The sequence below is a fragment of the Dendrobates tinctorius genome, unplaced genomic scaffold (genome assembly GCF_039654945.1).
Source record: "Dendrobates tinctorius isolate UK_male_01 unplaced genomic scaffold, ASM3965494v1 ptg000007l, whole genome shotgun sequence".
NCBI lineage: Eukaryota > Metazoa > Chordata > Amphibia > Anura > Dendrobatidae > Dendrobates > Dendrobates tinctorius.
The window spans coordinates 59,029,107-59,041,914 of NW_027361675.1; the positions used below are offsets into that span (position 1 = coordinate 59,029,107).

Consider the following 12,808-nt stretch of genomic DNA (forward strand, 5'->3'; position numbering starts at 1 on the left):
AGCAGGGAGAGGTAAAGATTGCAAATGCTGGGGCCCTGCCCAAGCAAGGGGGGCCCACTCGTGGGCGTCGGTACTGGCACTGGGCCCCTCATAGTACAGCGGTGTGTCTGACGGCGGGTGTGCACCACCACCGTCAGAGACACTTGATTGCACTATGAGGGACCCTGTGCCAGTGCCCGCGCCCAAGAGTCGGCCTACCCACCTGTCCAGGGCAACGGCACTCGCACGGTGTCATGCGCTAGGTGGTGATCCCGGCCATGGGGGGGAGGCAGCACAGTTAGGGAGATTTAGAAAGTGGCATATGTTGATGTTGGACATTCAGCTGATGCAAAAGGTGAAATAGGTCAAGTCCCAGGAAGAGGTGGACCAAAGCAAGCCATTTTTCTGTCACCCTATGTGTCATCAGGGGAAGGTGGGACAAAATCCTTGGAAACCCATGCATGGTTCATTTTAATAAAGGTTAGATCATCCACATTTTGGGTTGACAGACGGGTCCTTTTTTCTGTCAGGATTGATCCAGCTGCACTGAAGACTCTTTCTGATAGCACACTTGCAGCTGGGCAAGCGAGCTCCTGTAAGGCATATTGGGCCAATTCAGGCCAGGTGTCCAGTTTAGCGGCCCAATAGTCAAAGGGGAATGACCTGTGTGGGAGAACATCGATATGGGAGGAAAAGTAGTTTGTAACCATAGTTGACAACTGCTGTCTCCTGTCACTTTCCATCAATGCAGTATTACCAGTTGTGTGAGCAGTATTAGAAAAATCAGTCCACAACATTGTCAAGAAACCCCTGTCTCCAACGCCACTTCTGCTGTGTGCACCACGAACACCTCTGCCAAGCTGCCCCAGGCCCGTACGGCTCGTGTGAGAACCATCACCGCTGCTGTGTGCTGGGAATGCCTCAAGCAACCGATTTACCAGAGTTGCTTGTTTATTAGCCAATATTAGGTCAAGGTTCTCCTGTGGCATGATGTTTTGTAATTTGCCTTTATAGCGTGGATCCAGGATGCTGGCCAACCAGTAGTCGTCATCGTTCATCATTTTGGCAATGCGGGGTTCCCTTTTTAGGATCTGCAAGGCATAATCTGACATGTGGGCCAATGTTCCCGGTGTCAATGATGCACTGTGAGTGCTGGTTGGAGGAGCACTTTCTGGCAAATCCACATCCCTCCAGTCACGCACAAACACTGTACCAGACCTTGCCACGCCAACATTTTCACTTGCCCCACGAGATGCATCCTCCTCCCCTAAGTAATCATCCCCATCATCCTCCTCCTCCTCTTCTTCCTCCACCTCGTCCAGGAGAGGTTTCTGAGCAGACAATGGCTGAATGTCATCAAGGATTCCCTCCTCCTCTTCCTCCTCATCAACATTGGCTGCAGACGCCTGCTCCTTAAGGTGCGTCAAAGTTTGCATGAGCAGACGCATAAGTGGGATGCTCATGCGTAGGATGGCGTCGTCTGCGCTTACCAGCTGTGTGCATTCCTCAAAACACTGAAGGACTTTACAGAGGTCTTTCAGCTTCGACCACTGCACACCTGTCAACTCCATGTCTGCTCTCAAAGTGCCTGGCCGTGTATCCTCCCACAAATGCATTATGGCCTGCCTCTGCTCGCACAGCCGCTCCACCATGTGCAGGGTGGAGTTCCACCTTGTTGCAATGTCGATAATGAGGCGGTGATTGGGAAGGTGGAGCAATCGCTGTAGCCTCTGCATACGAACGGAGTGTACAGGCGACCGGCGGATGTGCGCGCACAGTCTTCGCACCTTCTGGAGCAGGGCTGTTAACTCCGGATAATTTTTGAGGAAGCACTGCCCCACCAGGTTCAAGGTGTGAGCCAAGCAAGGTATGTGGCTGAGTTTTGAAAGGGCTATGGCTGCCACAAAATTACGGCCGTTATCACTAACTACCTTGCCTGCCTCAAGATGTACACTGCCCAGCCATGACTCAGTTTGTCGCTTCAAGTACTCGGCCAGCACCTCGGCGGTGTGTCTGTTGCCCAAACACATCATCTGCAACACAGCCTGCTGCTGCTGCTTTCTACTAGCTGCTCGATAGGGGGACACATCGTGTGCAACAGTGGCAGCTGCAGATGGAGTGCTCGTACGACTGCGCTCTGTGGACGAGCTTTCGCTTCTGGAGGAGGAGGAGGAGGAGGGTCGAACGCCTACAGCCAACTGTTTCCTATACCGTGGGCTAGGCAGCACTGTCCCACCACCGCTGTCCCCTGTGGACCCTGCATCCACCACATTAACCCAGTGCGCAGTGATGGACACGTAACGGCCCTGGCCATGCCGACTGGACCATGCATCAGTTGTGAGGTGCACCTTTCCGCTCACTGACTGCTTGAGTGCATGGACAATGCGGTCTTTCACATGATGGTGGAGGGCTGGGATGGCTTTGCGAGAGAAGAAGTGGCGACTGGGTAGGTCACAGCGTGGTACTGCATAGGCCATGAGTTCGCGGAAAGCTGTGCTTTCCACCAACCGAAAGGGCATCATCTCAAACGAGATTAGTTTGGCAATGTGGGCGTTCAAACCCAGTGTACGCGGATGAGAGACTGAGTACTTTCTTGACCTACTCATAGTGTCTGGGAGGGTGAGCTGGACTTGAGAGCTGCATATGGTGGATGTAGCGGTGGACAGGGCGGACTGAGAGAGGGTTGATGATGGTGTTGTTGTTCTTTCTGATGGCCTAGAATCAGTCTTTCATTGATATAACAGTGGGATTCCCTGACTGCTGTGGCCTTGCAACGACACCTCAACATTTGCTGCTGTGCTAACCGGTGGGCTTACAGTGGGGGAAACAATGTAGCATTGCTGACTACTTTCGTTGTGATCAGTTGCACATGTGGCGCTTGAGGTTTGGTGTTGTGTCCATGCTTGCAAGTGCATGCTGGTTAAATGTCTAAGCATGCAACTGGTTTTCAAATTTTTCAGATTTTTCCCTCGGCTAAAGGTCTTTGCGCACTTCTTACAGATAACCTTGGCCTGATCATGAGGATTTTGTTCAAAAAAGTGCCACACTGCACTCTTCCTACTTTGGCAGACATTTTGCGGCCTAGCACACTGTGATCTTTTGACCCTCTGGACAAGCTGTCCAGTAACTCTTTTGATGTTTGGAACCTGTCTTTGGAGTGCTCCGGGCCTGCCAGATAACAGCTGTTGCGATGTCGATGTCTGCTGTGGATGCTCCTCATCTGAGCTATTGGAAGCAGCACCCTCTTCCCCCAATGGATGCCAATCTGGGTCAACAACTGGGTCATCCATCACCTCCTCTTCTATGTCATGTGCACCTTCCTCTGTGTCACTGTGTATGGTGGTATAGTGTGCGGGAAGGGGCACCTGAGTCTCATCAGGGTCAGAATCTGGCTCTGTACACTGCGAGGACAATGTAGTGCTCTGAGTGAATGTACCAGCAGAATCATCCATCAGCGGCTGTGCATCAGTGCACTCCATGTCAGATTCATCTTGGCCTGGGTAATTCACCATTTCACTTGATAATCCAGGCATGGTATGTGAAAACAGCTCCATGGAGTAATCAGCAGTATGGCCTGCGTCATCCTTCAATCTTGGTTGGGGTGAAGGACACAAGGAAAGGTGTGGTTCATGAACATGAGCCTCCAATGACGACTCAGTGCTTTTAATTTTTACAACTGAAGAAGAGGAGGCGATAGAGCTGGAGGCTGAGTCAGCAATGTAAGACAAAACTTTTTCCTGATGCTCTGGCTTTAAAAGCGGTTTGCCAACTCCTAGAAAACTAAGCGTTCGAGGCCTTATGTAGCCAGACGATGACGCAGGCTCAACACCTCCTGCATTCGGTCCTATTTTGCTCTTGCCACTACCATCAGATCCACCACCAACACCATCATTACCAGCTGCCAACCCCCGCCCAATTCCACGGCCTCTTCCACCAGCCTTCCTCATTTTTGGTAGAAATGTAGACAAAATCCAACAAACTATATAGTAATGTAAAACAAGGTACAAGGTGTCTATAGGACAGGGGAGATTTTGAATTTCTGCAGACACTTGTGGACACTGGACACTTTTGGATTGTGTGAGGCCCACTGAATATCTGAGCGCTCTGTCACAGGCTCGATGGCAGAGCTGTGACCAAAGTCACTAGAGGATAAGGGAGATTTTGAATTTCTGCACACACTTGTGGACACTGGACACTTATGGATTGTGTGAGGCCCACTGAATATCTGAGCGCTCTGTCACAGGCTCGATGGCAGAGCTGTGACCAAAGTCACTAGAGGGTAAGGGAGATTTTGAATTTGTGCACACACTTGTGGACACTGGACACTTATGGATTGTGTGAGGCCCACTGAATATCTGAGCGCTCTGTCACAGGCTCGATGGCAGAGCTGTGGCCAAAGTCACTAGAGGATAAGGGAGATTTTGAATTTGTGCACACACTTGTGGACACTGGACACTTATGGATTGTGTGAGGCCCACTGAATATCTGAGCGCTCTGTCACAGGCTCGATGGCAGAGCTGTGACCAAAGTCACTAGAGGATAAGGGAGATTTTTAATTTCTGCACACACTTGTGGACACTGGACACTTATGGATAGTGTGAGGCCCACTGAATATCTGAGCACTATGTCACAGGCAGAAATTGGCTAGTGTATCACAAACCACAAGGTGTATGTAGAATTGGGCAGAATAGGAATCTCCCTAGAGTGCAGGTCTGTAAGAACGGAACATGTCCTCGACTTATTCTCACAGAGTGACACACTGATAGCTTCACTGTGGCTGTGATAACAGCCGTTACACGGTACTGTGTGAGGAGCGTACACCGCTGTATGGTGTGAAAAAATGCACGCTCAGTACCTCAGCAGGACAAAAAAAAAATTGGGATTGCTTTTAAAAAAGCAGTTTGCGGAGCAGTGGGTAAACAGCAATGCAGGAATGTCAGGAAGCCTTAGAAGGCAGCCCAACAACCAACACCACTGATACACCACTATATAGCCTCCCCTTGCACTGCACAGTGACTGGTGTGTTGTACAGGCAAAATCGCTAGCAGCAGAAGCAGTTTTTTTTTCTTCTTCTCAGCAGGACAAAAAAAAAAATTGGGATTGCTTTTAAAAAAGCAGTTTGCGGAGCAGTGGGTAAACAGCAATGCAGGAATGTCAGGAAGCCTTATAAGGCAGCCCAACAACCAACACCACTGATACACCACTATATAGCCTCCCCTTGCACTGCACAGTGACTGGTGTGTTGTACAGGCAAAATCGCTAGCAGCAGAAGCAGTTTTTTTTTCTTCTTCTCAGCAGGACAAAACAAAAAATTGGGATTGCTTTTAAAAAAGCAGTTTGCGGAGCAGTGGGTAAACAGCAATGCAGGAATGTCAGGAAGCCTTAGAAGGCAGCCCAACAACCAACACCACTGATACACCACTATATAGCCTCCCCTTGCACTGCACAGTGACTGGTGTGTTGTACAGGCAAAATCGCTAGCAGCAGAAGCAGTTTTTGGTGTCTTCTTCCCTGCCTAATGCTCTCCCTACAAAATCATCATCATCAGCAGCTCTCTCTATTCTGAGATCAGCATGAGTAACATGGCGGTCGGCATGCACGCCCTTTTATACCCCCTGTGACGCCCACCAAAGCAAGCCAATCACTTGCATGCCCTTCTGAAAGATGGTGGTGACCCCTGCCTATGTCATCACGTTGCCCACAGTGTCCGTGGATCCTGATTGGCTGAAAAAGAGCGCAAAACAAACTTTTGAAACGCGACTTTGGCGCGTAAGTCGCCGACCTCGTGGCCGACCTCATCCTAGGGTCGGGTTTCGTTTCATGAAACCCGACTTTGCCAAAAGTCGGCGACTTTTGAAATTTTTTGACCCCCTTCGCTCAACTCTACTGTTGGGGCTTGTTTCCGAAATCCCCAGTAAAATGGATTTTAGGTGTATGCACCAACAGGTCCATTGACTGGATGCATCATTTTTGGGTGCCTACTAGTGATGAGCGAGTATACTCCTTACTCGAGATTTCCGAGCATTCTTGGATGATCTCCGAGTATTTGGATGTGCTCAGAGATTTAGTTTCTGTCGCCCATAGCTGCATGATTTACAGCTGCTAGATAGCTTGAATACATGTGATGAATGCCTGTTTGTTAGGAAATCCCCACATGTATTCAGGCTGTCTAGCAGTTGGAAATCATGCAGCCATGCCATCAGAAACAAAATCTCCGAGCACCTCCTAATACTCGGAGATCACTTGAGCATGCTCGGGAAATCTCGAGTAATGAGTATACTAGCTCATCACTAGTGCCTACGCCTACTGGAAAAGGACATCCAGATTTAGTAGTAAGTGTATATGCCTGAAAATAATGCACGCCACAGCACATGTTGACTGTTATGAATGGGTCACCGAGTAGGATGTCAGGAACAGGCTAGGCCACCAGAAGACCAGAGAGGTTGGCAACTAAGCGGATTGAAGACCCCTGATCCTATCCGCACAACTATCAGTAGCCGTGGAGCGTTCCTACGATGACCTAGACGCCTCGTCACAGCCAGAGGACTAACTAAGCCTAAAGACAGAAAGATGAAATCTTAACTGCCCTGGAGCAGATTCCAAAGGAATAGACAGCCCCCAAACATATATTGTCAGTGAGGCAAGATGAGACACAGACACGCAGAGAACAGACTGAGATACTGTCTGCAATCATGCACAAAAACCCTGAAAAAGTCCAACACTACTGATATACTAAAAACCTGACATCACACGATCTCACCCCCGCTAGATCAGCACTCTGGTATAAACTGGCAGCAAGCAAAAAGATACTAACATAACAGGAGACTGAACAAGCTGCCACATATGAAGCATGGCCCAGCGCTGCCCCCAGTAGGGAGCATGCTGAACCCTAGCATCAAAACAGAAAGCAAAAACAAAGCACGACCAGATTTGATGCAAAGGATTAGCAAAAGAATACTTAGCTGAACCATGCAGATCAGGCAGGTGACAAAAGAGCTCCAAATGCACACTGAGGAAATCACCAGCAAACTCCAAGAGCAGCCAGCTCAATTGTATGCTCCCAGCCAGTAATCCCAGGTTTCCAATTATCTTCGTCAGGTGGGGAACTTCCATCCACCTGGTCAGCTCCACTACTCTCAGCAACCACCAGAGGGAGCAGAGGAAGCTTCGGCTCAGAACTCCGAGCAAGAGAATTCACAACAGTTGACTCTGTCAGCACCATTAAGTAAGAATGCAATATGAAAGCACCCATCGACATCACTAACTTTTTCATCAGTTTTTGCTATAGTAGCTATTCTATAGGACTGAACTGGATGGACTCCTTTTTTCTTTGTTCAATGAAACTTGGACACCAATAACATTGTTTTCCATTCACTGGCTTTCTTTCCTTAACCCCTTAACACAAAATCATGTACATGCATGCTGGGGAATACAGCACCTTCCCACATTACATGTACAGTATGTGATTGAGATTGAGTTAAGTTAGCACAGCACAATATCACACTGTGACAGCTTAAAAAAAACTAGTGTCTACTACATTGGAGACATGCGGTTAGCCTTGCTGAACCTGACAACTGAGTGTTGCAGCCCACAATTGCCTGCCTGGCTGGTTATCAAAAATACAGGGGAACCCAACGTCATTTTTATTTTTATTTATTTATTTATAGCGCAGGTGATGGCGGCTGATGAATACTCCCATCAGTCGCCACCTGCTCTCACTGTTAACAGTGGAATACAGCTCTCAACATTGTCCCCTGCTAGCGCTGGTTGCAGCACGAGCAGGGTACCGAGATGTCACCTATCTTCATTTCAGCACATGGCACCGGGGAATAGCGCCAACAGTACCGCTGATTCCCAGACGCCGGTACGTGTCACACTGAACTTTTGATGCCACTTTTCCTGGTGTCTGCACTTAATTTAAGCTGTTTTGGCAGATTTTTGCCCCCCCTGAAGGTGTTGTCTATCTGTTTGCTTTTGCCTCCAATTGAAGTCAATGGACTTTGAGTATGTTCGGCAAACATCGGGACGTTCGCTGATTCGAACCAAACTGAACCTTGAAAGGTTCACTCATCTCTAGTCATCACCAACTAAGGCTTTTGAGCAAAGTATTAAATACATTTCAGTAAGCGTTTTCAATACTCTTTCTCTGTTATTTCTCATTATTACACATAACTTAATTTGTTGACATCTATTGTTTGATTTTTTTTTGGCCTGTGTGGATTGGATGGGTTGTTACTGACATCTGGTGAGAATTTCATGTCAATAGCACCTTTATAAACATAGTTATTTTTTGATGTGCTCAATACTTATTTCACCCGCTGAATATATGTGTATATAGAGAGAGAGAGAGATTTTTTTTACTATTATCACTTCTGTTTCAGAGAGGAATTGTAATTTCTTGGTTATTTATCCCAAAATACTTGGAGTATGAGGCTTGTGATAGGGTCTTGCTGTGTGTTGTAATAAAAATGTAAATTCACAAATAGCCAAGTCCAGGCATTAAAGGATTCAGATTTTTCCTATGTGTGATCAAGCATGAGAAAAGTAATACCTTAGGCTCATACTAGTTATAATCCACAGCTGTATAAAGCTCAGTGAGACTTTATAACATGCATATTTTTACTCATTTCCAACTTGACATTGAGATACATGTTTAGCATCTGTTGTGTCTGCCCTTTCGTTTTTCCATTGAATCATTAAATAGTTTTCTTCCTTATCATTAGAATCAGCCATTATCATAGTAAATATTTCAAGAAGAAAATCAAGTGACAGGTTTGGAAAATAGAATTTGTTGACTTAAAGGGAATCAGTCTCTATACGGACAGCATGAATCAGAGCCTGGCATAATTGTAGCCAGGTATGTTTTAAAGCAATTTATGTACTGTATTTATGGCTAAAAAACACTTTTGCTGTAAAATTTCATTAACACTTTGGACCATTTGGATTCCACAGCCTTTATGCATCATGGTACATAGCCAGGTGTAGAATCAGTCAACTATCTGCCAAACACTTATTTTTTTTAAAAATTATTCTGAGCTGACTAATTACTAGTTGAACTCTCGTTTAGTAAAAAATTAATTGGAAAAAAGCTTTGTATATGGTTCAGGAAGAGAGAGAGAAGGTTTACAAATCCATATTTCTAAATTGCGAACGGCTCTGACTTTATTTGGAAGCCAGCTTTGCACTAATGTAAAGGTTGTAGAAGCCAATGGAAACCTTTTGCAAAAAATGCATGCATTTAAAATGAAAAAAAAAAACCTTCCCAATTGTGACCATATCCTTCATGTATTTAGCACTGTTTCTTATTAGCATTCTTTTAAATTAGTGTTTACAAGCCACCAATTGTTCACATGCATGACATTTGTTTTTGAACAGTTCTTTAAAAGATAAGTGAAATAAAATAAATATTTGGTTTAATCAATAGAATGAAAAACAACTCTAAACCTACAAATGAATGACTAAATAAAACTAGATACAGAGGGGAAAATTAGTATTTGATGCACTGCCGGTATTGCACGTTTTCCCACTTACAACGAATGGAGAGGTCTTATAATTTTTATGGTACACTTCAACTGTGAGAGACAGAATCTAAAAATAAAAAAAACAGAAAATCACATTTTATGATTTTTAAGTAATTAAATTGCATGTTCTTGCATGAAATAAGTTTTTGATCACCTACCAATGAGCAAGAATTCTAGCTCACAGACCTGTTAGTTTGTCTATAAGAAGCCCTCCTACTCTGCACTCATTACCTGTATTAATTGCACATGTTTTACCTTGTACCATGTATAAAAGACACCTTTCCCACCACAATAAATCACACTCGATCCTCTCCACCATGGCCAAAGCTAAAGATCTATCTAAGGACACCAGAGACAAAATTGTAGACCTACACAATGCTAGGATGGGCTACAGGACACTAAGTATGCAGCTTGGTGAGAAGGCAACAACTGTTGGAACAAATCTTAGAAAACAGAAGAGACACAAGATGACTGTCAATCTTCCTCGGTTTGGGCCTCCCCTCAATAAAGTGCCCCAGGCATGCAATATGGTGGGAATAATCTGAGGAGTTGCTATTGAGCAACTTTTTACCTACTTGGACATCGTATCCTTGCTCTGCACGAGACATTTTATTGAAGGGATCATCATTTATAGACATGAGCTAAGTACCATGAATTATCTATATGCGGTTTATTCTAAAAGAACTTACAAATTATGTACTGCTGATGAGCCTGTTTGTAAGGAAAAGCGCGTCGAGTTTATGCATACTCTGTACTTTTCTTTTTTGTCCTTCAGTAATACATACTATACTATAAATTTTGCTTGTATGTGTCATGATTTGCAATTGACAGCATTTTTTGAGCTCTTTTTTCTTATCTAACTATGAGTCCAGGCGGATTTTAGCTATATCTTTGCATTATGGTGTCCAGTCAGCTACGTAGCTGCTTACTATTTGTGATAATGTTATTGCCCAACCTATTTATCCAGGAAGAGTATTTTCTGATATTATGACACTTTATGTAGCACAGTAATGTATATTGGTGCATAAGAATTAATCTCATTATTTCTGTGGCCTGTGTGACTACTGAATATTATTATTATAACTATTATTTATTTATATAGAGCAATTAATTCCATGGTGCTGTACATGAGAAGGGGGGTTACATACAAAGTTATAGATATCGTTAACAGTAAACAAATTTACAATGACAGACTGGTACAGAGGGGAGGGGACCCTGTCCTTGCGGACTTGCATTCTGTGGGATAGTGGGGAAGAGACAGAAGGTCGGGGGTGCAGCAGCTCTGGTGGTGATGAGGCAGCAGAATGGTCATTGCAGGCTGTAAGCTTTCCTGAAAAGATGGGTTTTCAGGTTCCATTTGAAGGATCCGAGGGTGGTTGATAATCGGACGTGCTGAGGCATGGCATTCCAGAGGATAGGGGATATTCAGGAGAAATCTTGGAGGCAGTTGTGTGAGGAACGAATAAGTGTGGAGGAGAGTAGGAGGTCTTGGGAGGATCGAAGATTAAGTGAGGGAAGATATTGGGAGATTAGTTCAGAGATATAGGGAGGGGAAAGGTTGTGGATGGCTTTGTAGGTCAGTGTTAGTAGTTTGAACTGGATTCGTTGGGGAATTGGGAGCCAATGGAGGGATTTGCAGAGGGGGGAGACAGGGGAGTATCGAGGAGAGAGATGGATTAGTCGGGCAGCAGAATTGAGGACAGATTGGAGTGGTGCAAGAGAGTTAGAAGGGAGGCCACAGAGGAGAGTGTTGCAGTAGTCAAGGCGGGAGATGATGAGGGCATGTACAAGAGTCTTAGTAGATTGAGGACTGAGAAAGGGACGGATTCTGGAAATATTTTTTTGAGTTGGAGGCGACAGAAGGTGGCAAGAGATTTGACGTGTGGTTTGAAGGACAGGGCAGAGTCGAGACTTACTCCGAGGCAGCGGATTTCACGTGCTGGAGAGAGCGTGACGCCGTTTACCATAATAGATAGATGTGGTAGGGAAGATACGTGAGATGAAGGAAAGATAATGAGTTCAGTTTTGTCTACATTGAGTTTTAGGAAGCGAGAGGTGAAAAAGGAGGATATGGCTGATAGACTAGGACTAGGGGGTTGTGCATTATGGATTTATCAGTTCTGATCATACATAGACCCTCAAGCCATAGTTCCTTTCATTATTCATTTACTTAGGGACTTACAGGGACTGCTAGGGCAAGCCGATGAACAGGGGTGCCATTTGCGTTCAAGAGGGTGTTAACCTTCGCAGACAGGTAGAAAAAGACAGTGGATGTAATAGGATGATTCCCCCCCTGCTATCTACTACCTGATAATCCAGTAGTTCTTTATAACGTTTTCTTTTTCCCTTTTTTGGGTTGCTTATGCAATATATGTTTTATATACATACTAGCTGAAGAGCCCAGCGTTGCCCGGGCATAGTAATTAACTGTGGTTAGTTCTAACAAATTATAATTATCCACCATCCCATAGGCCCATGCCCATATACCCATCATACATATTCGCCATCCCATAGTCGAGTGCACATATACCCATCACACATCCTTCATCCCATAGTCCCATGCCCATATACCCATCATACATATCCTCCATCCCATAGTCCCATGTCCATATACCCATCATACATATCCACCATCCCATAGTCCCGTGCCTATATACCCATCATGCATATCCTCCATCCCATAGTCCAGTGCCCATATAGCCATCACACATCCTCCATCCCATAGTCCCATGTCCATATAGCCATTATGACATCCTCCTCACCATGGCAACCGTTATGTCATAACCATCACCATTGCAACCTATTAAGACATCATCATCACCATGGCAACCATTATGACATTACCGTCATCATAGCAGCCTATTATGACATCATCGTCGCCATGGCAATCATTGTGACATCATTTTCGCCATTGCAACCTATTATGACATCAGCGTCGCCATGGCAACCATTATGACAGCATAATGAGGGGCGGGGCTTGATACACACACATACATACATACACTCGTTTTTATATACTGTATATAGATATATGTGTATGCGTTTTAATGCATATTATTAAAAGTATAGTCTTTTAATATTGTATAATCGGCAAATTAATATTTAAACAATATACACTGCCTGCATTTATTCAGTGAATTCTTCTAGTTTGCATTAAAGGGCTTCACACCGATCCATGGGCTCCACAGGATACGTGATAACTTATTGATTGTTTGGGTCCGACTATTGGAAACCTTACACATCGGAAGAATGGGGAACTTTTGTCCCTGACAGGATACTTTTATTCCCATTTTAAAATGGACTGGCAG

At 45.1% G+C, this 12,808-nt stretch overlaps 1 protein-coding gene and 1 long non-coding RNA gene across 7 annotated transcripts in view; one reads left to right on the forward strand and one right to left on the reverse strand.

The window, feature by feature from the left end:
- Nucleotides 1-12,808, forward strand: part of AUTS2 (activator of transcription and developmental regulator AUTS2) — a 2,002,816-nt gene that overhangs the window by 1,123,925 nt on the left and 866,083 nt on the right. The gene's annotated exons all lie outside the window — the stretch shown is intronic.
- Nucleotides 1-12,808, reverse strand: part of LOC141088797 (uncharacterized) — a 38,376-nt gene that overhangs the window by 4,664 nt on the left and 20,904 nt on the right. Inside the window, exon 2 of the long non-coding RNA XR_012232064.1 lies at nucleotides 9,511-9,567. This is a non-coding gene — a long non-coding RNA (uncharacterized lncRNA). The remainder of the gene's footprint in view (nucleotides 1-9,510; nucleotides 9,568-12,808) is intronic.